Raw genomic sequence first — 22655 nt, forward strand, 5'->3', positions numbered from 1 at the left:
ATGGCAAACCACTGCGGCATCTTTGCTAAGAAAACCGCATGGACATTGTGGCCCATGGGGTCACGAAGAATAGGTCACGAATGAACAACAACAAAAATGGTTAAGTCACGCCTGTGTCTCCCAGACCCACCCCCGGCCTTTCGTGGTGTCTTCCTCGGCCAGTGCGAAGCCCGGGGAGCTGGCCCGGAGTCCTTCCCCCGCGGTTCCCGGGGTGTGGCCCCGCAGCAGGCCCGGCCCGGCCCGGCCCGGCCCTCCCGCAGGTCGGGGCGCCCTCTCGGCGGCCCGCCTTTTCTTTCCGTAGCCTCCTCCGCCCTTATCGTGCCGTGCAGCTTTCCCGCGGGCCGCTCCACGCCCCGGGCCCCCCAGGGCACCGTTTCCTCCTCCAGCTCCTCCTCCTCCTCCTCCTCCCCAATTTCTCCAGCTCCTGCCCCGGCTCCGGCTCCTCTTTGCACCGAGGCCGGATAACGGTGAGTAAGGAGGGAAAGTTCTCGTGGGGCTCGTGCCTGGACTACTCCGGCCGCCCTGTCCCGCCTCGCGCCCTCCCGGGCAGCTTGCAGCGAGGCTTGGGGGGCGTCTTAGCAAAAGGGAAAAGGAAACCCGGGAAGCGGCGCCTGGGAGCGGTGGCGGGAGGGGGAGCAGAGGGAGCTAGGGGGGCGCCTGGGAGCGCGCATTGGGGGCCCCCGCGCCCCCGACCGCGCTCGCACCGCTCATAAGTGGATCTTGCAGACCTAAATTGAATTAAAACCGTCGACGAGCCTTCTTACAGCTGACGTTAGACCCTGGGTGGTGGTGGTGATGGTGGTGGTAGTGGTGATGAGGTGGTGGGTGGTGGAGGGGAGAGGAGAAGGCTCAGGGGGTGCTTTACTAGTTGTTTCTCGGGGTGCACTTTTTGGAAGCTTCCGTTGGAGAGTCTTCCGAGGCTAGAAGCAGATAGACGCATATCAGTTACGGAGCAGAAGCAAATGCTTGTCAGTTGCAGAGCTTCGGGCTTTTCCGCCCCGAGGTGAAACTGTTAGCTTTGCTTAAACTTTGTACTTCGACCAAAATACTGCCGGCGCACGCGAGCCATGAAATCATTGGTGCTCCCCCCAGTATTTTTTGGATGTCTAAAAGGATGTGGCTGCTTTTATAGCTTTATTTTGGTTTTGGAAGTTGTTTTGTTTTGTTTTTAACCACATCCCTGAAAAAATGTTTAGTGTGATGCTCTCTTCTTTTGTTAACTTAGGTGGTTTTACTTGTCCTCAAGACCGAAATCCAAACTGAAAATCACAGAATGCTTAGTTTCAGATCGGACACCAGTAAAAAAAATATTTTCCAAAACACTGACTTTTTTTCCCCTTAAATTAGCCTTCTTTGCATGAAAATCAGACTTCTTGGAATGCGTGTTCTTTTTGCTTTTGAGAATCCTTCCTTTCAAATCTCAGCTCAAGTGTCAACTCCTGTTACTCTAAGGCACGTAAGGCAATTCTGCTTGTCTATGTACTTATCTTTTCCCGCTAGAAGATAAGATCTTTGAGGGCCGGGACCACTTCATTTATACTTTCTATCTCCGGCATCTAGCTGAGTGCTTTACATGTGGTATGGCTTAGCTGCATCTACATTTCCCATCCGGAGCCAGGTTTAAAATTAATGTTTTAAAAATTATTGAATTCCAGTTAAGGAGAATGTTATTAGGAATGTAAATATCGATTTATTTTTTAAAACCAGAAGTGAACCATAACAAAACTATTACATACAACCATAGGTAATGTATTAGTGATAAATGTAAGCAGTAGAGTATGGGGAGTGGAGGGAAGAGAGGAAATAGTTCAGGTTAGCAAAATACAGCTCCCAGCAGCTCACAAATCACATCAATTGGCATTTTGATAATGCCTAAGGCACAGGGGTTGGGGGACTGTGTGATTTGCAATTAAGAACCCTTATTCTATTCAGTTTTTAATGGGCTGAAGGAACTCTGATACCTAGATACTTGCAAGAATAAAAGAGGTAGGACTAGACTGACTTAGTTATTAGTGTCATCATTAGTACCTCAATTCCTTTCTTTCTGCCTCTCAAAGCTCCTGTTTAATGAAATGAGTCATGGGGGGGGGGGATGTGGAGAAGAAAAGTATAATTTGGTAAAGGTGAAGGGAAAAATCAATTTGAATATAATTTGAGTATGGCTGTGTTTCTTTAAACACCTTGTTAACTCATCCTTATCTTTGTATTAAACTTTCTCTCTCTCTCTCTTTTTATTTACTTTTTTTTTTGGTGAAGGTCACACAGCTAGTAAGTGTCAAGTGTCTGAGGCTAGATTTGAACTGAGGTCCTCCTGAATCCAGGGCTGGTGCTCTATCCACTGAGCCACCTAGCTGCCCCTTATTAAGCTTATCTCAAAGTAAGAAAATATAAGATTTGTGAGGGGGAGGGCGCCCACCAGCCAATGAGCATGAGCAGGTAACTGACTCCACACTAAAAAGGGGGATTCTGTTATAATGATTCATTCTCTCCTTGTCCTGTCCTTGAGATGTCTACATTTGCCAAAGCTATGCTATTTAAAGAATCAGAATTTGAGAGTCAGAAGGGATCCTGTCTAACCCATATAGGAGCAAGAATCCCCTCTGGGCCCAACAGGTGGTCATTCAGCTTTTGCTTGCAGACCTGGAGTAAGAGAAAACACCCCAAATTGCCTATTCTCCCTTTAATTGTTACTACAGGTAGGGCCTGATTAGTGTAATAATGAATCTTCTGAAGTATATTTGAATTGTCCTTATTTGAAGTTATAATTATGTGAAATATCGCAGTTGGTTATACTCAGTGGAAATGTGTAATGTAAATTCAAATAATGTGACCACTGTAAGGGATTTAATGACTTGTGCTAATTGGGACCTAATTGTTAGTACTATTTTATCTTAAATTAAAGTTTACTTCTTATTAATTTCTACCCATTGTTTCTAGTTCTTCCAAAGGGGGGCCAAAATGAACAAGTCCTTGAATGAAATTATATCTTTTGTGTTGTGGTAGGCACAGTTTCCTAATCATATCCTTTATACTGGTTAGGTCAGTTTTTTTTTTAAAAGGTAGTGAAGTCCACTCTCCAGATTCTGCCTCTGGGCACCAAAAGTCTTCACATCACTTCCTTGTTGACTGAGTACAAGCTCCCGGTACTCTTTCTGATGTTTGATTGGTGAAAAATGGTGGGCAGTTTGGGCAAAGGAAGCTTTGCCCTGTTGATTCAACTTTAGGTTTCATTAATACTCATCCTGGTTGACCAACCTTCTCCAGCTATGGGTAAATGGTTAAATCTCTTTTTGTTAACTGCTGGATGAGTTATGTCTCCTTTTGTTCCATTATTGAACTTAAAGTTCCAGGACAATGGCTTGAGTAAAGTCCAGACCTCACCACTTAGTAGGATTAGAACCTAATAAACTTCCTGAAGTCCTCTAGGCAGGTGGTGTTTTTGGTGAAGCCTCTGAAGAGGGGGGTTGCTTAACTGTGAGCCTTCCGGGGAGAGTCTAAAGTGCCTGTAATATGTCTTTAGAAATAGTGTCTTGAAGATAATTGTAATATACTATCTTTTAGGCTCATCAGCATTCTTTTAAGTCTACCAGGGCCTTCCAGTCTCTTTCACATGAGATAATTTTCCCCATTCTTCTTCCTTCTTCTAGGACATTCCTTTTTCTTGCTTACTCATTTTTGACTGACTCATTTCCATACCCTATTTCTATGTAGAATCTTTCTAACTGCCATAATAATGATAAAGTTCTTAGAAGATGTGTATCATTTTCCCATATAGAAAGGTACACAGTTTAACTTTTTTGGGTCCCCTGTGATTTCTCTTTCATGTTTACTTTTTTATGCTTTTTTTGCATCTTGTATTTGAAAATAAAATTTTCTATTCAGCTGTAGTCTTTTCATCAGAAATCTGTGAAAGTCCTCTGTTTTATTAAATGTCCATTTTTTTCCCTCTGAAGGATACTCAGTTTGACTTGATTGTAATCTCAGCTCTTTTGCCTTTCAGAATAGTATATTCCAAGCCCTTCCCTTCTTTATTGTGGTAGCTGTTAAATCTTATCTTATCCTGACTATGGTTCCACAATATAAAAAGGTTTTCTTGTTGTTGTTTTTCTGGCTGCTTGCACTATTTTCTCCTTGACCTGGGAACTCTGGAATTTGGCTATAATATTCCTGGTAGTTTTCATTTTCTCTTTCAGGTGATGATTGGTGGATTCTTTCCATTTCTATATAATGGTCAGGTTCTAGGATATCAGGGCAGTTTTTCTTTTTTCTTTCTTTCTTTTTTTTTTGTGGGGCAACGAGGGTTAAATGACTTGTCCAGGGTCACACAGCTAGTAATTGTTAAGTGTCTGATGTCGAATTTGAACTCAGGTCCTCCTGATTCCAGGGCCTGTGCTCTATACACTGCGCCCCCTAGCTGCCCCTCCTATAATTCTCATATGATCTCTCCTTGGTCCAGGAGAGTTTCTCCAGTGAGATATTTCAATTTTTTTTTCTTTTGACTTTGTTTTATTGTTTCTGGATGTCTGAATTCTAGCCTGTAAAGATACTTTTGAATCCCCACTGTCATATCATGGGAGCAATCTGTCACAGTTCATGTCTTTTGCACATTTTTATGCCTTCGTTAATAAAAATGTTAAATAGCACGAAGCTAATCACACTTTCCAATGGGGACTTTCTAAGTTCATATCATTTCTTTGCTTTTGGCTATTCAATCAGTCCTGAATCTGCCCATCTCTAGTTCTAGCTCATATTCCTCCATCCTTTCTACACACTATAGTGGGACAGACTGTGTTAAAATCTGAGCAAACTCTACCATAGCATTTCCCTTATTTATGTGTGACATAGAAGCAAGTAAGATTAGTGAGGTAGTAAAATGGACAGGTTAAATACATCTGATCTCCATGCCCTGAGTAGAGAATTGGAACTTTGACATTTATTTATTGTTAGGAACTGGACTTTGATATCTATTGTTAGGAAATGTGTAGTTTTGCTGAAACAGGTATAGTACAACTGAGTGATTATATCTCACAGGAATAAGAACTGAAGGGATTCTTAGAGTTCATCTAGACCATAATCTTTCATTTTATAGATAAGAAGACAGGCTCAGGACAGGTGTGTTGATGTATGTGTTCTTAGTGGTTGGAGGATCCTGATAAGCTGGGAAGGCCCTCAAGTCTGGTGAGCAGCTTGGCACTTGCTTTCCGAACACCAGCCTAGCTTGTTGCTCAGAAGCTTAAGACAGAAGGTTGGTCATTTTTTTTTTTTTTTCACAGCAGCTCAGGAAGGTTTTTGACTGCGGAGTGTCAGCAGGAGGAGCACTCCCTCATATGGGTGGAAAAAGAAATCTTGGAGTCCTAGACGTACTTTTGGGAACTGATTGGGTCAAGGGAAATCAATTAAGTTGACTTGTGTTTTGGAGAAAACGTTGATCCAAATCTGCTGGAAGAAAATTTTTTTCTTTTAAGTTAGAATGGTTTCTTCGTATTTTTTTTTTTATGCTTTCTCACTAAAATCTAATATTGTGTAGGCATCGAGAGACAGTGTTGCATAATGTATAGAAAGCCAGTCTCAGAGCCAAGACAGCTTGGGTACAAATCCTACCTTGGATGCAGACTGGTTGTGTGACATTGGACATGCCACTTAGCTTCTCAGTTCCCTCAGGCAACTGTATCGCACTATAAGTTGCCGATCTGCCTTTTTCAAGAAAGTTTTCTTATCAGAGAGCTCTTTTGGAATGGCAGGCGCAGACACATGCACAGATAGAGATAATAGAAACAAGTGTAAGGCCACCCACAAGTGAAAAAGGAAGTGAGAAAGATAAGAATGAAATTGAGGGAGGAAAGCAGTGACTAGTCTAGTTTGACTGGAATGTGGAATGTGGGGAAAATCTGGAAAGGTTTGAAAAGGTTGACTAGAACCACATTGTGGCTACTGGTGAACACTAGGCTAAGGACCAGGTTTTTGGTTCTTTTTTTTTTTCTTGTGGGGTAGTGTAGTGGAAAGAGCTCAGGACTTGGAATCAGGAGACTAGGGTTGGGTACCTATTAGTATTTGTGCAATCTCATCCAAAACACTGAACTTCAGTCTCCTCATCTATGAAATGGTGATGATAATGTTTGCAATATTTATCTCCTGGGTTATTGTGAGAATCAGATAAAATGATAAACATTTATTGCTGGACACTAGAAGAATACTAACAAATAGTTCCTGCACACAAGGAATTTACACTGTTGGATATACTCCAGATAAGTTTTTCGTTGTTTGCTTTACATGTCTAGTTATATAAAGTTTGTCCATCACTTTCTTTCTTTTTTCTTTTTCCCCCAGGTCAATGAGGGTTAAGTGACTTGCCCAGGGTCACACAGCTAGTAAGTATCAAGTGTCTGAGGCTGGATTTGAACTCAGGTCCTCCTGATTCCAGGACTGGAATCCAGGTGCTTTATCCACTGCGACACCTAGCTGTCCCCACTCCATCACTTTAATTTTCAAATTTAGCCTTCCTCTTCTTCTTCCTCTCCCCATTAAGCCATCTCTCTTTTTCTCTTTCTTTTTTTAAAAAAATGTAAATAGTGTTTTATTTTTTTTCCAATTACATGTAGTCAGTTTTCAACATTCGGAGCCGTCTCTTGAAACTAAGAATTTTTAAAAAGAGGAGGGCAAAAGAAGTAACTAACACATCATCTAATTATGACAGCATAGACAGTGCCCCATGTCTGTCGTTCTCCATCTCTGCAGAGGAGGGAGGAGAGAGCTCCGTTTTTCAGTTTTCCTGCAGAACCGAACTTCTTGGCCACGTCGCTCTAAACCTCAGCCTGATTGAAGAATGCTTCTTCCTAGCTCTTTCCCTCATTCCTTCTTTACTCTGTGCTTTGGATTAGTTTTTAGTTCCCAGCCAGCTTTTACACATTAGGAAACAACTAACCGTTTCCAATTGGGTGATTACAGTGGTACTTGGGAAAATGACCGGTGCCCCCAAGTATGAGAACAGTGCAGCCAAATGTGAAGAAAGACAGGATGCGTGGAGACTGGTGACAGATGGTGATAGCCTTAGGGTAGTGGCAGTGGACAGGAAGATATTCTGAGGTGCTGTTGACAAGGTTTAGTAACTGATCAGATGTGGAGTGTCAGGAATGGAGGAGGGGCGGCTAGGTGGCGAAATGGATAAAGCACCCGCCCTGGATTCAGGAGGACCTGAGTTCAAATCCAGCCTCAGACACTTGACACTTACTAGCTGTGTGACCCTGGGTAAGTCACTTAACCCTCATTGCCCTGCAAAAAAAAAAAAAAGAAAGAAAGAAAGAAAGAAAGAAAGAAGGAATGGAGGAAGAAGCCAAAGAAAACAGGTTTTATGTCTAGATAACAGAGCATAGTGGTGTCATTAACCAAGATTGTGAAATTAGAAGAAACAGAAAGTTTAGGAGGGTATATAAATCTATCTCTCATTGATATGGAGTTTTATTTTTGTTTTGTTTTGTTTTTGGTGAGGCAATTGGGGTTAAGTGACACGCCCAGGGTCACACAGCTAGGAAGTGTCAAGTGTCTAAGACTGGATTTGAACTCAGGTCCTCCTGAATCTAGGGCCGGTGCTGTATCCACTGGACCATCTAGCTGCCCCCACCTCCCACTCCCTTTTCAACCTCCCTGCCGGAGCTTCTGACTCCTAACCCTATCACTTAGCCAGAATTATTCTCCTCAGTGTCACCAGTGATCTTTTCATTGACAATGCCAGTGATCTTCCGAGCGCACCGCGCGCCGCCCCCCCCTCCCCCCCCCCCCCATGCTGGTCACCTCCACCTGCTGAATCTTCTCTCCTCGATGGGATTTTGTGACATCTCCTAATTCTCCTCCTAGTTGTCTGGAAGCTCCTTCTCAGTCTCTTTTTTGTTTTGTTTTGTTTTGTTTTTTGTTTTTTTGGTGGGGCAATTGGGGTTAAGTGACTTGCCCAGGGTCGCACAGCTAGTAAGTGTCAAGTGTCTGAAGCCAGATTTGAACTCAGGTGCTCCTGAATCCAGGGCCAGTGCTTTATCCACTGCGCCACCTAGCTGCCTCCTCAGTCTCTTTTGTAGGATAATAATCCACATTCTGTTCCCTTTGTGTGGGTATATGTCAGGGCTCTCTGTCTTGAGCCTTCTTTCTTTCCACACCCTCTGGATGAACTCACCAGTTCCCCAACTATCAGTCATCTCTTCATGATGACTTATTCACCTACATATGTACCCTCATCTCCACTCACCGAGAGTACAGACCTAAGAATTATCCTTGACTCTCTACCTTTCCTGTCTCCCCCTCCAGTCTAGTCAGTTGCCACATCCAATCAATTCCATCTCCACAGTATCTCTCATATTGATCTCTTTCTCTCATATGACAACTACTCTAATTCAGAGCTTTTTGTTACCTTACTTGGACTGCTCTGATAGTCTTTTATTTTTTTAAAAAAAGAATAAACATTTTTATTTATAGTTTTGAGTTCCAAATTTTATTACTCTTTCATTCCCTCCCTCCCCTCCTCCCAGAAGCAGTAAGCAATCAGATATGGGTTATATATGTGCAATTACATAAAACGTTACCATATTAGTCATTTTGTATAAGGAAACTTGAATGAAAGAAAAAATGAAGAAAGTGAAAAATAGCATGCTCGAGTCTGTGTTCAGTTAGCATCGATTCTTTCTTTGGAGGTGGATAGTCTGCTTCATCATTAGTCCTTTGAGATTGTCTTGGATCATTGTATTGTTGAGCACAGTTGAGTTGTTGAGAGTTCTTCATGGAACAATATTGCTGTTTCTGTGTACAATGTTTCTTGGTTCTGTTCACTTCATTATACATCAGTTTATACAAGTCTTTCTAGGCCTTTCTGAAATCATCCTGTTTACCATTTCTTACAGCACAATAATATTTCATCACCATCATATACCACAGCTTGTTGTTTTTTGTTTTTTTTTTTTTTAGTGAGGCAATTGGGGTTAAGTGACTTGCCCAGGGTCACACAGCTAGTAAGTGTAAAGTGTCTGAGGCCAGATTTGAACTCAGGTACTCCTGACTCCAGGGCCGGTGCTCTATCCACTGCGCCACCTAGCTGCCCCAATATACCACAGCTTGTTTAACCATATGTTAGACTTTTAATTAGGTTGGCTTCCTGGGTCCAATCTCTTTGTTCTCCATTTTCTTAGAGAGTTATCAAATCGCCATTGATAGCTATCTGCTATCAAACTGATGTTCTTAAAGTTCAGTTCTGACTGGTCATTCTCCCAGTCGAGAAGCTTCCTCTTGCCTCTAGGATAAAACAGACTCTTTTTTGGTATCTAAAACCCTTCAGATGGGACTTCAGCTTTTATTTACAGTCTAATTATGCCCCTAGCCAGACTGGCTATTTCTTGTATATTACATCCATCTCCTGTCTGTGTTTGCAGAGGTTCTCCTTAATGCTTGGAAAGCCTTTCCGCCTCACATTCACCTTTTGGGAATCCCTTGCTCCCTTCAAGGTTCAGCCCAAGCAACACCTGCTATGAAAAGTCTTTCTTGAGTCCCATCATTTTAGCACTTTCCCCCTGAAATACTGTGTTTATTTTGAATATACAACAGGATATATAGTGAATAGAGTTATGGTGTTAGCTTTGGGGAGATAAGCCATCTTTGTTTAAGTGTAGGCTTTGATATATATTGACTTGTGTCACTTAACCTTCCCTGTGCCAAGGCAACTCTCTAAGACTAGATAATAGATGAAATCACAAGTCACTTCCAAATGTGTGTCTGTGTATTGACGTGGTTGAACCTACTAGAGTTTTTGCTTCAATGGCATGTTTATGAGAACCCAAAGTCACCTCCTTGCTATGAAAGTACCGATATTACCCAGATTTTACAGGTGATTGGAGCTGATTGCAGAGTTGAGTCACACATCTACTAATTCCAGATGTCTAGTAGGAAATTGGAAATTTGGTATTGAAACTCGGAGATCAGGTTTCAGTCATAGGCTTGGGTATCATCTACTTAAAGATGATAATCGAATTCATGGAAGTAGATGAAATTGTCAAGGAAGGCAGTGTAGAGAGAGAAAAGATGAGGGTGAGGACAAAGCATTGGGGGAAACCTATATTTCAGATGGAAGAAGAGCTAGCAAAGAAAAACCAGTTAGATAAGTAGGGAGGGAACCGGTAGACCTAAATGTCATTGAGACCAAGGGAGGGGAAAAGCATCAGAAAAGAATGGGTGGTCTACAGTGCCAAATTGTCATGGAGGTTGAAGAAAGCCTATTGGATTTGGCAGCATGAAGGCTGTATAGTTGAAGAAGCTCATTTCAAGTGGTCTTGGTTTTCTTATTAAGTCAGAGAATCTATTTAAAATAAATAGAATGGAAAGGTTTGTAACAGTTGTTGGTGGAGATCAGTTAATCCACAAGCATTTTTTTTTCCTGGTAAAAGTATTTTATTATTTTCCAATTATGTGAAGAGATAGTTTTCAACATTTGTTTATATAAGATTCCCAATTTCCAATTTCTCTCCCTCCCTCCCCTCCTCCCCCCTCCCCTAGACAGCAGCTAATCTGATATAGGTTTTATATATATATATATATATATATATATATATATATATATATATATGTGTGTGTGTGTGTGTGTGTGTGTGTGTGTGTGTGTGTATATAAAACATTAAACATGTAAAGAATTGTTATTTGAGGTTTTTATGACCCCATCTTTTGGCTAGAATTTGAAAGAAAAACCTTGGCATGCACTGGCCTGGGGTTCCACAAACCGCAGGGTGCTCCACCCACTGGTTGTAGGCGTTGCCATGGTGCTGGCACCTCACGTCATCACCACTCACTGGCGCCTACATGGGCCTGGCAAAATTATAATGATTGGAAGCTTAGTGAGGGCAGTAATGTGACTGTCTGAGCAGCCAGCCAATTGGCTGGGGACTGTGTGGGGGTGCTGGGAGAAGGGAGGTTTTTTTCTGGCATTCTAGCTGGAAGCTGGAAGGCCCAAACATATTTCTGCATTAGTCATGTTATAAGAGAAAAATCAGAGCAAAAAAGGAAACACCTCAGAAAAGAAAAACAACAGCACCAAAAATAAAAGAAATAGTATGGTTCAATCAGCATCCATATTCCACAGTTCTTTTTTTTCCCCTGGATTTGGAGAGCCGTTTCCTTCATGAGTCCTTTGGGACTTTCTTGTACCGTTGTATTGGTGAGAAGAATCTAGTCTATCACAGAATCCACAAGCATTTATTAAATCACAACCATGAAAATACAAAAACAAAAATGAAACTCCTTGTTTTTAAGGATGTGAATCATAAGTCAATAAGAGGTGGATCAGAGGGTTACCATGTTAACCCAAGAAGGTCTTCATAGACATTAGTATTGACTTGTAATGGATATAGTCAAAATATTTTATTTTTTTTCAGTTTATAATCCAGCTACACTGACTTATTTATCATCCTCACACGGGACACTCCATTTGCTGATACCACCTCAGTGTCATTGCCCTAGCGATTCTTCGTGCCCGGAATGTTCTCAACTTCTCACTAGGTGTGGGCAATAGATAAAGTGCAGGGTCTCCTTTCATTTTACACTCTGAGTCATTCTTCTTTCTGTCAGGAGGTGGGTAGCATCCTCTCAAAATTATCCAAGCATTGGCTTAGACATAGCAGTTCTTTACCTTATTTGTGTTATCCACCACTTTAGCAGTCTGATGGAACAGCTAGGATGGGGCATGCGCTGGGTAGAGCACTGGCCCTGAAGTTGGGAAGACCTGAGTTCAAATCTCACTTCAGACACTTATTAGCTGTATGACTGTGGGCAAGTCACTTAAACCCAATTGCCTTAAACATCAGGGGCCATCTCCAGTCGTCCTGATGTATATCTTGGCACTGGACCCAGATGACCGTACACAGCCCCCCCTCACTTAAATCTGATTCAGTGCAAGTCGTGACATCACCCTGATGTCATGGTCTACTTTAAGAATAAAGGACAAATAGTGACAACAAAGTTAGAATGATTTTTAAAAGACCTGTTTGTACAAAAATATTTCTAGCAGCTCTTTTTGTGGTGGCTAAGAATTGGAAATCAAGGGAATGCCCATCTAATAGGGAATGGCTAAACAAGCTGTGGTATATGATAGTGATGGAATATTATTGTGCTGGAAGAAATGACAAACAGGATGATTTCAGAAAGGCCTGGAAAGACATGTATGAACTGATGTATGGTGAAGTGAGCAGAACCAAGAGAACATTGTGCACAGAGACAGCAACATTGTTCCATGAAGAACTCTGAACAACTTAACTGTGCTCAGCAATACAATGATCCAAGACATTCCCAAAGGACTAATGATGAAGCAGACTATCCACCTTCAGAGAAAGAATTGATACTGATTGAACACAGACTGAAGCATGCTATTTTTCATTCTTTCATTTTTTCTTTTTATTCGTTTCCTTGAACAAAATGACTAATATGGTAATGTTTTCAATAAGTGCACATTTGTAACCCATATCTGATTGCTTACTGCCTGGGGAGAGGGGAGGGAGGAAAGGAGGGATAAAATTTAGAACTCAAAACGATAAATAAAAATGTTTTATTATTTTAAAAAAGGAAAAACAAAACATTGTAACAAGTACACATCAAGCACAGTAAATTCCCACATTGATAAAAAAATTATTTTTAAATGCATAAAATAAAATACATAGAATTACCAAGGAAGCCATTTACATTGAAATTCAGTTGGGGGGGGGGGCAGATAGGTATTGCAGTGGATAAAGCACCGGCCTTGGATTCAGGAGTACCTGAGTTCAAATCCGGCCTCAGACACTTGACGCTTACTAGCTGTTTGACCCTGGGCAAGTCACTTAACCTTCATTGCCCCACTTACAAAAAAATAAAGAAAAAAAAAGAAATTCAGTTGGGGCAGCTAGGTGGTGTAGTGGATAATGTACTGGCTCTGGATTCAGGAGGTCTGGTGTAGGTTCCATTGTCCCCCACTGTGTGCAATGTCATATGAAAGGAGTACCTAGAAGTACCTAGAAATTGAAATTTTGTGTTGGCTAACTCATCATTTTACTATTTCAACATCATTCTTGAGGTTAAGTTTAAAGACTATAATTTGCTAAGAACAGGTGTCATCTTACGCCCTTTGAGCATGTTTATTTACCTTTGTGTTCTTATCTCCTATTGTGGCGCCCTGCCAATAGGCATGCTTGCGGAATTGGTCACAAGATAATGAGGGACAGAGTACAGTAGAGGCGTGGTGTAGTTGGGTGACTTGGGAAGTGCTCAGTATAGTTTTGTGATGTTTAATGAAGGCAGTTACATGCTATCTAAATGTAGTATTACATACACAGATAATTTGCCTCGCCTTAGAGGAAGAGTGCTACTTGAATTGACATTTTGTGATTTGTCTTTTCTGATCAGTGAAACAGAGTTATGAAATACATTAGGCAAATTAAATCCATAAGGATACGTTTTTTTTACTTAAAAATTTTTTTTTTAAGAAAGTTGAACTGGCTTTTCAGAATCTGCCAGCTCTGATGTGATGGATTTAATCTAATCTTTTAGAGAACTTTTGTAGTTGCTTTTGTAGGGAAACAGTGTTCTTCAGTTGTTTCAGTTGTGCCTGACTCTCTGTGACCCCATTTGAAGTTTTCTTGGCAAAGATCCTGGACTGGTTTGCCATTTCCTTCTTCAGCTTATTTTCCAGATGAGGAAACTGAGGCAAATAGGGCTAAGTGATTTGCCCAGGGTCACACAGCCAGTGTCTGAGGTCAGATTGAAACTCAGGGAGATGAGCCTTCTGACTATAACCACTGTGGCACCTCGCTGCCCCCAGGGTGGTTGGAAAGTAGGGAAACAGGCCCTACTCTGATTTCTGTTTACTAAACATATCATCTTAATTTAATCCTAAAGAAATTAAAAGTTCTTTTTTAAAAACAGAGATTCTTAACCTTTTTTTGGTTTTGTTTTGTTTTTTGTTTTTGGTGAGGCAGTTGGGGTTAAGTGACTTGCTCAGGGTTACACAGCTAGTAGGTGTTCAAAGTGTCTGAAACCAGTTTTGAACTCAGGTCCTCCTGAATCCAGGGCCAGTGCTTTATCCACTGTGCCACCTAGCTGCCCCATTCTTAACCTTTTTTTAGTGTCATGGCCCCCCTCAGCAGTGATAAAATGTGCAGATAGATCCATGGATCTCTTTATTTCAAAGATCATTCTCCTTGACAGAGGAAATGGAAGCAAAAGAAGAATTGACTAGATTTAGATTTATATCTCCTTTCAGCAATCTGTTGTCATCATCTCAAATATTCTAAGTCCTATCCATTTTCAGTCCTCCTGCCTCCAACATAGTTTGTTTGTTTGTTTTGCAGGGCAGTGAAGGTTAAGTGACTTGCCCAGGGTCACACAGCTAGTAAGTGTCAAGTAGTGCCTGAAGCTGGATTTGAACTCAGGTTCTCCTGAATCCAGGGCTGGTGCTTTATCCACTGCGCCACCTAGCTGCCCCCAAAATAAACTTTTGAAAAAGTTTATAGTGACAGAAGAGAAGAGGTGCTTTGGGGGAGACCTCCACTTAAGGGCTGGACATAGATAATGTTCTCACAAAAGAGACATAAAAAATGTTAAGGTAGGAGGAAAACTCAGGAGAGTGTAGTTGTACTGAAGAAGATATCATCTAAATGACAAATGACTTTTTAAAAGATTTAAAAAGAATTTTTAATTAAAAAAAATTTTTTTTAACAAATGACTTTTTAAAAAAATAAAAGTGTGTTTTGAGGATAACATTGTCAGTGTAACCACTAATGGAGTGTCTTCTTTGAAAAAAAAGATTTAAAAAGCATTCCTGGGTGAGGTTACAAGGATAGCACCACCATGAAATTCATTCACTGTGTCATTCAAAGGCAAGCCAATAAGACATGCCACAGAATGTCACTAATGTCATTAATTTTATTAAAACAAGACTTAAAAACTGTAGAATCTTTAGTTTCTTATAATGAAATAGTGAATGACCAAGTAACTATTTTATATTACGTAGAAGTTTGCTGGCTGTCTTGTGGCATGGTACTTAAAAGAATTGTCAAACTTAAAAATTATATATAATTATATAATAGTATATTATTACATTGTTATATATTATATATAATTATATATTTTCTTTAATAAGTGTTTTAAATCTGCTGATCCTTTCTTAAAATGCCCAGTCACTGTCAGTCACATGCTACCTAGTAGATGTTTTTAAATCATAAACACACTTAATTAGTCTTTTCAGGATAAAGGTGCTTCTTTTAACTATGAGTGAGAAAGTTCAGTTACCCTCTCTCTGTTAACAATTAGCAGGCAAGACACAAAATGGCATGCTCATCAAAGGTAGATGGAGATCCATTTGAGAATCCAGGTCAAAGTGGGGTCACCAGATACTCTTATATGCAGATGATATTATGTTGATTGCATCCAATTACCTGCAAGAGATCTGTAATGATTCAGAGGAATTTGAACTGTCACACCCAGGAAAGACCAAGATGATAAAACATTTCTGTTGCCTACATTTCAGCTTTCATTGAAATAAACACCCTCTGGACAAGCTTCATATATACATGTGTACGTATCTACTTATATCTATAGATAGATATTTACATATCTATTCTCTCTTTCTCTCATTGTGTCTCTGTCTCTGTCTAGCGAATTAGCTAGCTACACACATTTCCCTCTAAGATTCTGCTAAAAGGGTTTTGGGAAAATGGAATAGCAATGTGTCTAGAAACGGAATTCAAAGCTCTGTCAAGGGCTTATTACCCCAGCTTAGAGTTTGTAATGCATAACCACCAGTACCCAACCACCACAGACAAGACAGTCTTACCAACCCTTACACACCAGTCCACATATACATATGATTTGTCTGCCAAAATTCGCCTCCCCCCCCCCCATCTCCCACTTCAGTCCATCTTCCACTCCCCTGTTAATTTGATCTTCCTAAAGCACAGGTCTGACTGTGTCATCCCCTTACTCAGTAAACTCCAGTGTCTCCTTATCACCTCCAGTATCCAATATAAAATCCTCTATATGGTATCCAAAACCCTTCCCACTTTGTTCAGCCATTCATCTGCTATTATCTCCTCACTTTTACACATGGTATTTCCCACACTTACCTTAGTTTCTTAGCATCAGTGGCTTCTTTTCTAAATACAGCTCTACGAGCACCTTCTTCAGAAGATTTTTCTTCATATCTCAAAGGTTAGCCTGTGAGATAGAGACCTCCTTTCTGAAATTACCTTGTATTTGCTTTGTATTTTTTTCTGGTTTTTGTATTCCCAATATCTGGTGTATAATATACAATCTTTAACTCCTGGATTGAATTAAAGAGCTGAAAGTGAAAGATCTTATATGAAAAAGAACTTGTGATCTTTGGCAGATGGTCAAGAAGTGGAAGGAATACACTCTTTTGTTCCAAGACCTAGAAAGAATTGGGGTAGGAGGAGATAGACCTCAGGTACTCAAGTGGAAAGATGAGCCCCATCTGAAAACAATGACGTTTTCTCAGGCAGTGGCTGTGATTGCAATAAATAAAAAAAAAACAGACACAGCTTAGTTATTCATATATGAACATGTAATATAGCTGTCAGACAGACAACACAGATGGGACATTGAACTGGGTCTAGAACTGAAAAGGAGGAGAGCAAACCGGGTTGCTCCAGAAAAATTGCAAAGCACTTGTGTAAGAAACATTCAATAATCTGTGTTTTTTGGAACAGATCTGCCAGAACCAAATAATTATGTTTATTCATCATTGCTTTGAGAGAGTGAAATCTAAAAGGGCAGTTGCTCCATACCTTTGAAAGTTTCTGACACAAAGTCTTACAAAGTGAGACTTTAAATTTTTATAGTATTCCTAAACAAAACACATGCACAGTAAGAAAACAGTTCAAGTGAAAGTAGTAGGAACAGTTTGAGCATTTTGTTAACATTTTGTCAAATGACAATTAGTTCTTAACTTTTGACACACCCTGGAAAGTTCTTTTTTTTCCCTAAAACTATTTAATCCCTCCTAAAAATATTTTTTAAATAAGCAGAACTATTTCTCCTACCCATCATCCCTCCCCTTGAGAACTAAAGACAAACCCTGTTACAAATATATATAGTCAACTAAAAAAATATCCAAATTGGCAATGACCCCGCCCCCAAATTTGTCTTATTTTGTAATCTCGGTAATTCTATTTTCTTTTAGGAGGTGGGTATCATAACAGCAATGATGATGATGATAATCCTTAGAGTTTATTTTGCATAGGCCTAATCCTTCCCTTATTCTGCCCTCCCTCCAATTACTCCTCCCTCTTTTTTCCCCATCCTTTCTATATTCCTGTACCCAATTGTGCATATGTATGTCTGTGTATTCTCCCATTTACTAGTTCAGATGAATGAGGTTGAAGTGTCAGCTACTTTCCCTACTGCCCCCACCCCATCTCCTTGTTTGTATAGATGTCTGCCTGTAACTACTAATTATATTAGATAATCTCCCCCAACATTCTTCTGCCTCCTCCCTCCCCCACCCCAGTATTTTCCTCTTTCCCTCTCTTTTTATTCTTCTCTTAAGAGTAAGACGTAACAGAACCACTCTCAGGGCTTTGTCTGATTAGATTCCCTCTATGACCCTCTGATGATGCTTGGGTACAGAGGGTCACATATATCATCATCTCCCTGTATTGGAATGTAATCCTTGTTTGTTTATTATTTATCATTGTTTATTCATTTATCTTTATTCATTCATGTTTGCATTATATGTTTCCCTTAACTCTTGTATTTGAACATCAGAGTCTCTATACAACTCTGGTCTTTTCATCAGGAATACTTAGAAGTCCTCTGTTTCATTAAGGATCAATTTCTTCTCCCTGTACCATTATACTTAGGTTTTCTAGTCTGTCCTCCCTCCCTCCCTCCCTCCCTTCCTTCTCTGTCTGTCTTTGTTTTTCACTTAATAGGATTTGTTTTTCCCCAGTTACATGTAAAGATAGTTTTCAACATTCATTTTTGTAGATTTTGAGTTCCAAATTTTTCTTCCTCCCTCTTTTCCTTCCCCCCTCCCCAAGCAGTCTGATATAGGTTATACATTTACTTATTATTATTATTATTTTAGTGAGGCAGTTGGGGTTAAGTGACTTGTCCAGGGTCACACAGCTAGTATGTGTTAAGTGTCTGAGGCCGGATTTGAACTCAGGTACTCCTGACTCCAAGGCCGGTGCTCTATCCACTGAGCCACCTAGCTGCCCCATATATTTACAATCATGTTAACATATTTCCACATAAGTCATGTTGTGAAAGAAAAATCAAAATAAAAGGGAAAAACCCTGAGAAAGAAAAAGCAAAAAAAATAGTGAAAATAGTAAGCTTTGATTTGCACTCAGACTCCATAATTCTTTTTCTGTCTGTGGAGAGCATTTTCCATCATGAATCTTTTGGAATTGTCTTGGATCATTGTATTGCTGAGAAGAGCTCAGTTCTATCATAGTTGATCATCACAATGTTGCTGATACTGTATATAATGTTGTTAAGGGCTAAAATTCTAGCTAGTCTGTCTAAAATATCTAATGAGTGGTCGCCAATAAATTATAAGCTTCAGCAAGAGTTAGACTTTTAAGCATTTATTAAGGAGAAAAAGAATTTGATAAAGAGAGAGAGAAAGGCCTAGATTCCTATCTATTAAAGGGAGAGCACATTTCTAGCTCCCTTCTCCGCCAGAGTCCAGAGGAAAGAGCCCCAGAGTCAGCGCCAGTCTCTTCCTTCCTCCTCCCACTAGTCTGCGTCACTTCCTCCCCGCCAAAGAAAAGACTCCTGGTCTTGCCCTCAAAGACCTTCGCTTCATGGGCAGAACTCTTCTACAGTAAGTATCCAGCAGGTGGCGTCATTCCAATCGTTACAATGTTCTCCTGGTTCTATTCACTTTACTCAGCATCAAAACATGTAAGTCTTTCCAGGTTTTTCTGAAATCTGCTTGCTCAAAATTTCTTACAGCACAATAGTATTCCATCACAATCATACACTACAACTTGTTCAGCCATTCTCCAATTGATGGGCATCCTGTCAATTTCCAATTCTTTGCCACCACAAAAAGAGCTGTTATAAATATTTTTGTACATGTGGGTTCTTTCCCCTTTTTTATGATCTCTTTGGGATACAGACCTAGTAGTGATATTGCTGGATCAAAGGGTGTGCACAGTTCTATAGCCCTTTGGGCATAGTTCCAAATTGCTCTCCACAATGGTTGGATCAGTTCACAACTCTATTGGTGTTCCAATTTTCTCACATCTTCTCCAACATTCATTATTTTCCTTTTTTGTTATACTAGCCAATTTTATAGGTGTGAGGTGGCACCTCAAAATTGTTTTAATTTGCATTTCTCTAATCAATAGTTATTTAGAATATTTTTTCATACAAATATAGATAACTTTAATTCCATCTGAAAACTGCCTGTTCATATCCTTTGACCATTTATCAACTGGAGAATGATTTCTATTCTTATAAATCCGATTCAGTTCTCTGTATATTTGAGAAATTAAGCCTTTATCAGAAATACTGACTATAAAAATTGTTTCCTAGCTTTCTGCATTCCTTATAATCTTGGTTGCATTGGTTTTGTTTGTGCAAAAAAACCTTTTAAATTTAATGTAATCAAAGTGATCCATTTTGCATTTCATAATATTCTCTATCTCTTGTTTGGTCATAAATTCTTCCCCTCGCCATAGATATGACAAGTTTTACTCTCCTAATTTGTCTATGGTATCACCCTGCATGTCTAAATCATATACCCATTTTGATCTTATATTGGTATATGGTGTGAGATCTTGGTCTATGTGTAGTTTCTGCCATACTGTTTTCCAGTTTTCCTCGAAGTTTTGTCAAACAGTGAGTTCTTTTCCAGAAGTTGGAGTCTTTGGGTTTTCAGTAGATTACTCATCATTTACTGTGTCTTGTGTACTTAACCTATTCCACTGATCCTCCTCCCTATTTCTTAGCCAGTACCAAATAGTTTAGATGATTGCCACTTTATAATATAGTTTTTGTTTTTTTGTTTTTGTTTTTGTTTTTTAGTGAGGCAATTGGGGTTAAGTGACTTGCCCAGGGTTACACAGCTAGTAAGTGTCAAGTGTCATCAGTAGGTTTTTTTTCCCCCCCAGGGCAATGAGGGTTAAGTGACTTGCCCAGGGTCACACAGCTAGTTAAGTGTCAAGTGTCTGAGGCCTGATTTGAACTCGGGTACTCCTGAATCCAGGGCTGGTGCTTTATCCACTATGCCATCTAGCTGCCCCCTCATCAGTAGTTTTGTCATCAACATGGGCTTCAATCATGGTCTGCCACTTTTTGACCATGGAGCACGTCTTGTCCCGGGTAAGATCCATTCAGTGGAAATTTAGACAATTTTTACCCTGAACATCTTCAGTAATTAATTTGAACTTACAAAAAGCAACCTCATCATTCTGCAGATCAGCAAGGCTCACTTCAAAAACTCGACCCTTGAGACCATCAGAGGTAATTTTGGTTCCTCGGGTCCTTGTAACCAGTGTCTTGCCAATATTGCGAATGTTGAACACAGATGGTGATTTTACATCATACCAATGCTACTTTGAAAATGGATCAACCACTTTCTTCTTGGCTCCTTATTTGCCACTTTTGGTGAGGCTCTTGTTCTTGCCCACCTCCATGATCCTACTCTGAAAGCCAAAAGGGTGAAAACACAGCTTGCGTGAGACTTTAGGAACTCTTATTTGATTTTTAAAATCCTTTTTGAGCTCTTCCAAGAAGGCTTTTTGATCTTGAGACCAATTCATCTTCCCCTTTGAAGTTACACATGTGGAAATTTTGACAGTGTTGCCCTCTTCTCAGTTTATGTTTTGGTCTTCCCTGTCGCTATGGTAGCTTTCTATAGTGAGGGTTCTTTTCTGTTTCTTACTCATTTTCTAGCCCATTAAAGACCTTTTTTTTTTTTTTTTTTTTTTTGCTGGGCAATGGGGCTTAAGTGACTTGCCCAGGGTTACACAGCTAGTGTCAAGTATCTGAGGGTGGATTTGAACTCAGGTCCTCCAGAATCCAGGGCTGGTGCTTTATCCACTGCGCCACCTAGCCGCCCCCCATTAAAGACTTTTAAAGTTGAGCTCTGCTCGTGTGGCACAGGGGACACTGTCCCAAACTTCTTATGTTGGGAGCCAGGGACCTGATCACTGGCTTTCTGTTCTGGGGCCTTGGGGGCTTGTGTCTTGCTCACTGTTCTGGGGTGACCCAGCTTAGTCACCACTGTTGTGTGTGAGATTCCCAGATTGGCAGTTTACCTGGTAAACTAGGATTGGAGGCCTCACAGTTGGCCTGCTGTGCCACTAGCCTGCTGAGCCAGGACAGAGCGGACTTGGTTGCTGATCTGTGTTGTATTTAAGAGCCTTCTGCTGGCTTGCCTGCACACTGTCCGTTCTTGGCTGTGCTCCCTTTTTACTTTCCTGAAGTCCTTCTAAGTTATCTTAACCTGGAAGATTGTTTTACTGGTTTTTTAGGTCCCATGGCTCCAGAATCCATTTAGAGACTTAATTTAACGTTGTTTCTGAGGGAAACTTGGGAGAGCTCGGGCAGCTTCCTGACCTTTCTCTGCCATCTTTGGATCTGCCTGGCTGTTATTTTTAGTTGTAAGCCCATATCCTTTGTCTTCTAGAATATCGTATTCCAAGTTCTCTGTTTCATCATAGGGGTGGCTGACAAATTTTTGTGTGATTCTGACTGGGGCTCCTCAATGCTTGAATTCTTTTTGGTTGCTTTCAGTATTTTTCTTTGAGCTAGATGCTTTGGATTTTTATTATGATGTTCCTGGGAGTTTTCACTTAGATGTTTCAGTAGGTGGATAGTAAATTCTTTCTGTTTCTACCTTTCCCTCTAGTTCTAATAGATCTGGACCTTTTTAAAAAAGATATCCCGAAGTAGCCTATCTAGGCTCTTTTTTTTTTGGTCATGGTTTTCAGATACTCTAATGATTCTGAAATTTTCCCTTCTCAGACTGTTTTCCAGGTTAGTTGTTTTTGCTGTGAGATACCTTATGTTTTCTTCTATTTTTTCAACCTTTTGACTTTGTTTCAATATTTCTTGCTTCATAGAATCATCAGTTCCAATTTAGTCCATTCTGATTTTCAGGGAATGTATTGCTTGGGTAAAGTTTTATACCTTTTATGCCAAGTTATTTATTCCCTTTCTAATTCCTTCTTCTTCTTCTTCTTTTTTTTTTTTTTTGCAGGCAATGAGGGTTAAGTGACTTGCCCAGGGTCACACAGCTAGTAAGTGTCATCTAGCTGCCCCCTCTAATTCCTTCTTTTTTTTTTTTTTGGGGGGGGTTAAGTGACTTGTCCAGAGTCACACAGCTAGTAAGTATCAAGTGTCTGAGGCCGGATTTGAACTCAGGTCCTCCTGAATCCAGGGCCAGTGCTTTATCCACTGTGCCACCTAGCTGCCCTCTAATTCCTTCTTGTAGAGCTCTCATTTCTTTTCCAATTTTTCTTCCTTAAGAGTTCTCATTTAATTTATAAAACATTTAAAAACTCTTAAAAAAGTAATCTTGCTTCATTTCTTCTAGGAATTCTAGTTGAGTTTGTGCCCAGCCTTTGCTTTTCTCTGAGGTTGTGTTCATCAATGGTTTGGGGTCTTTTTTTTTTTTAATCATTTATATT

At 40.2% G+C, this 22655-nt stretch overlaps 1 protein-coding gene across 2 annotated transcripts in view; it reads left to right on the plus strand.

The window, feature by feature from the left end:
- Positions 1-262: 262 nt before the first annotated feature.
- Positions 263-22655, plus strand: part of ABCG2 (ATP binding cassette subfamily G member 2 (Junior blood group)) — a 64789-nt gene continuing 42396 nt past the window's right edge. The window contains exons 1-2 of one of the 2 annotated variants that reach the window (XM_043971479.1): positions 263-467; positions 6328-6368. The gene's annotated coding sequence lies outside the window, so the exon portion shown is untranslated. The remainder of the gene's footprint in view (positions 468-6327; positions 6369-22655) is intronic. The other variant, XM_043971478.1, reaches the window with a different exon arrangement.

This window comes from Dromiciops gliroides, chromosome 6, assembly GCF_019393635.1.
Source record: "Dromiciops gliroides isolate mDroGli1 chromosome 6, mDroGli1.pri, whole genome shotgun sequence".
NCBI classification, from domain to species: Eukaryota; Metazoa; Chordata; class Mammalia; order Microbiotheria; family Microbiotheriidae; genus Dromiciops; species Dromiciops gliroides.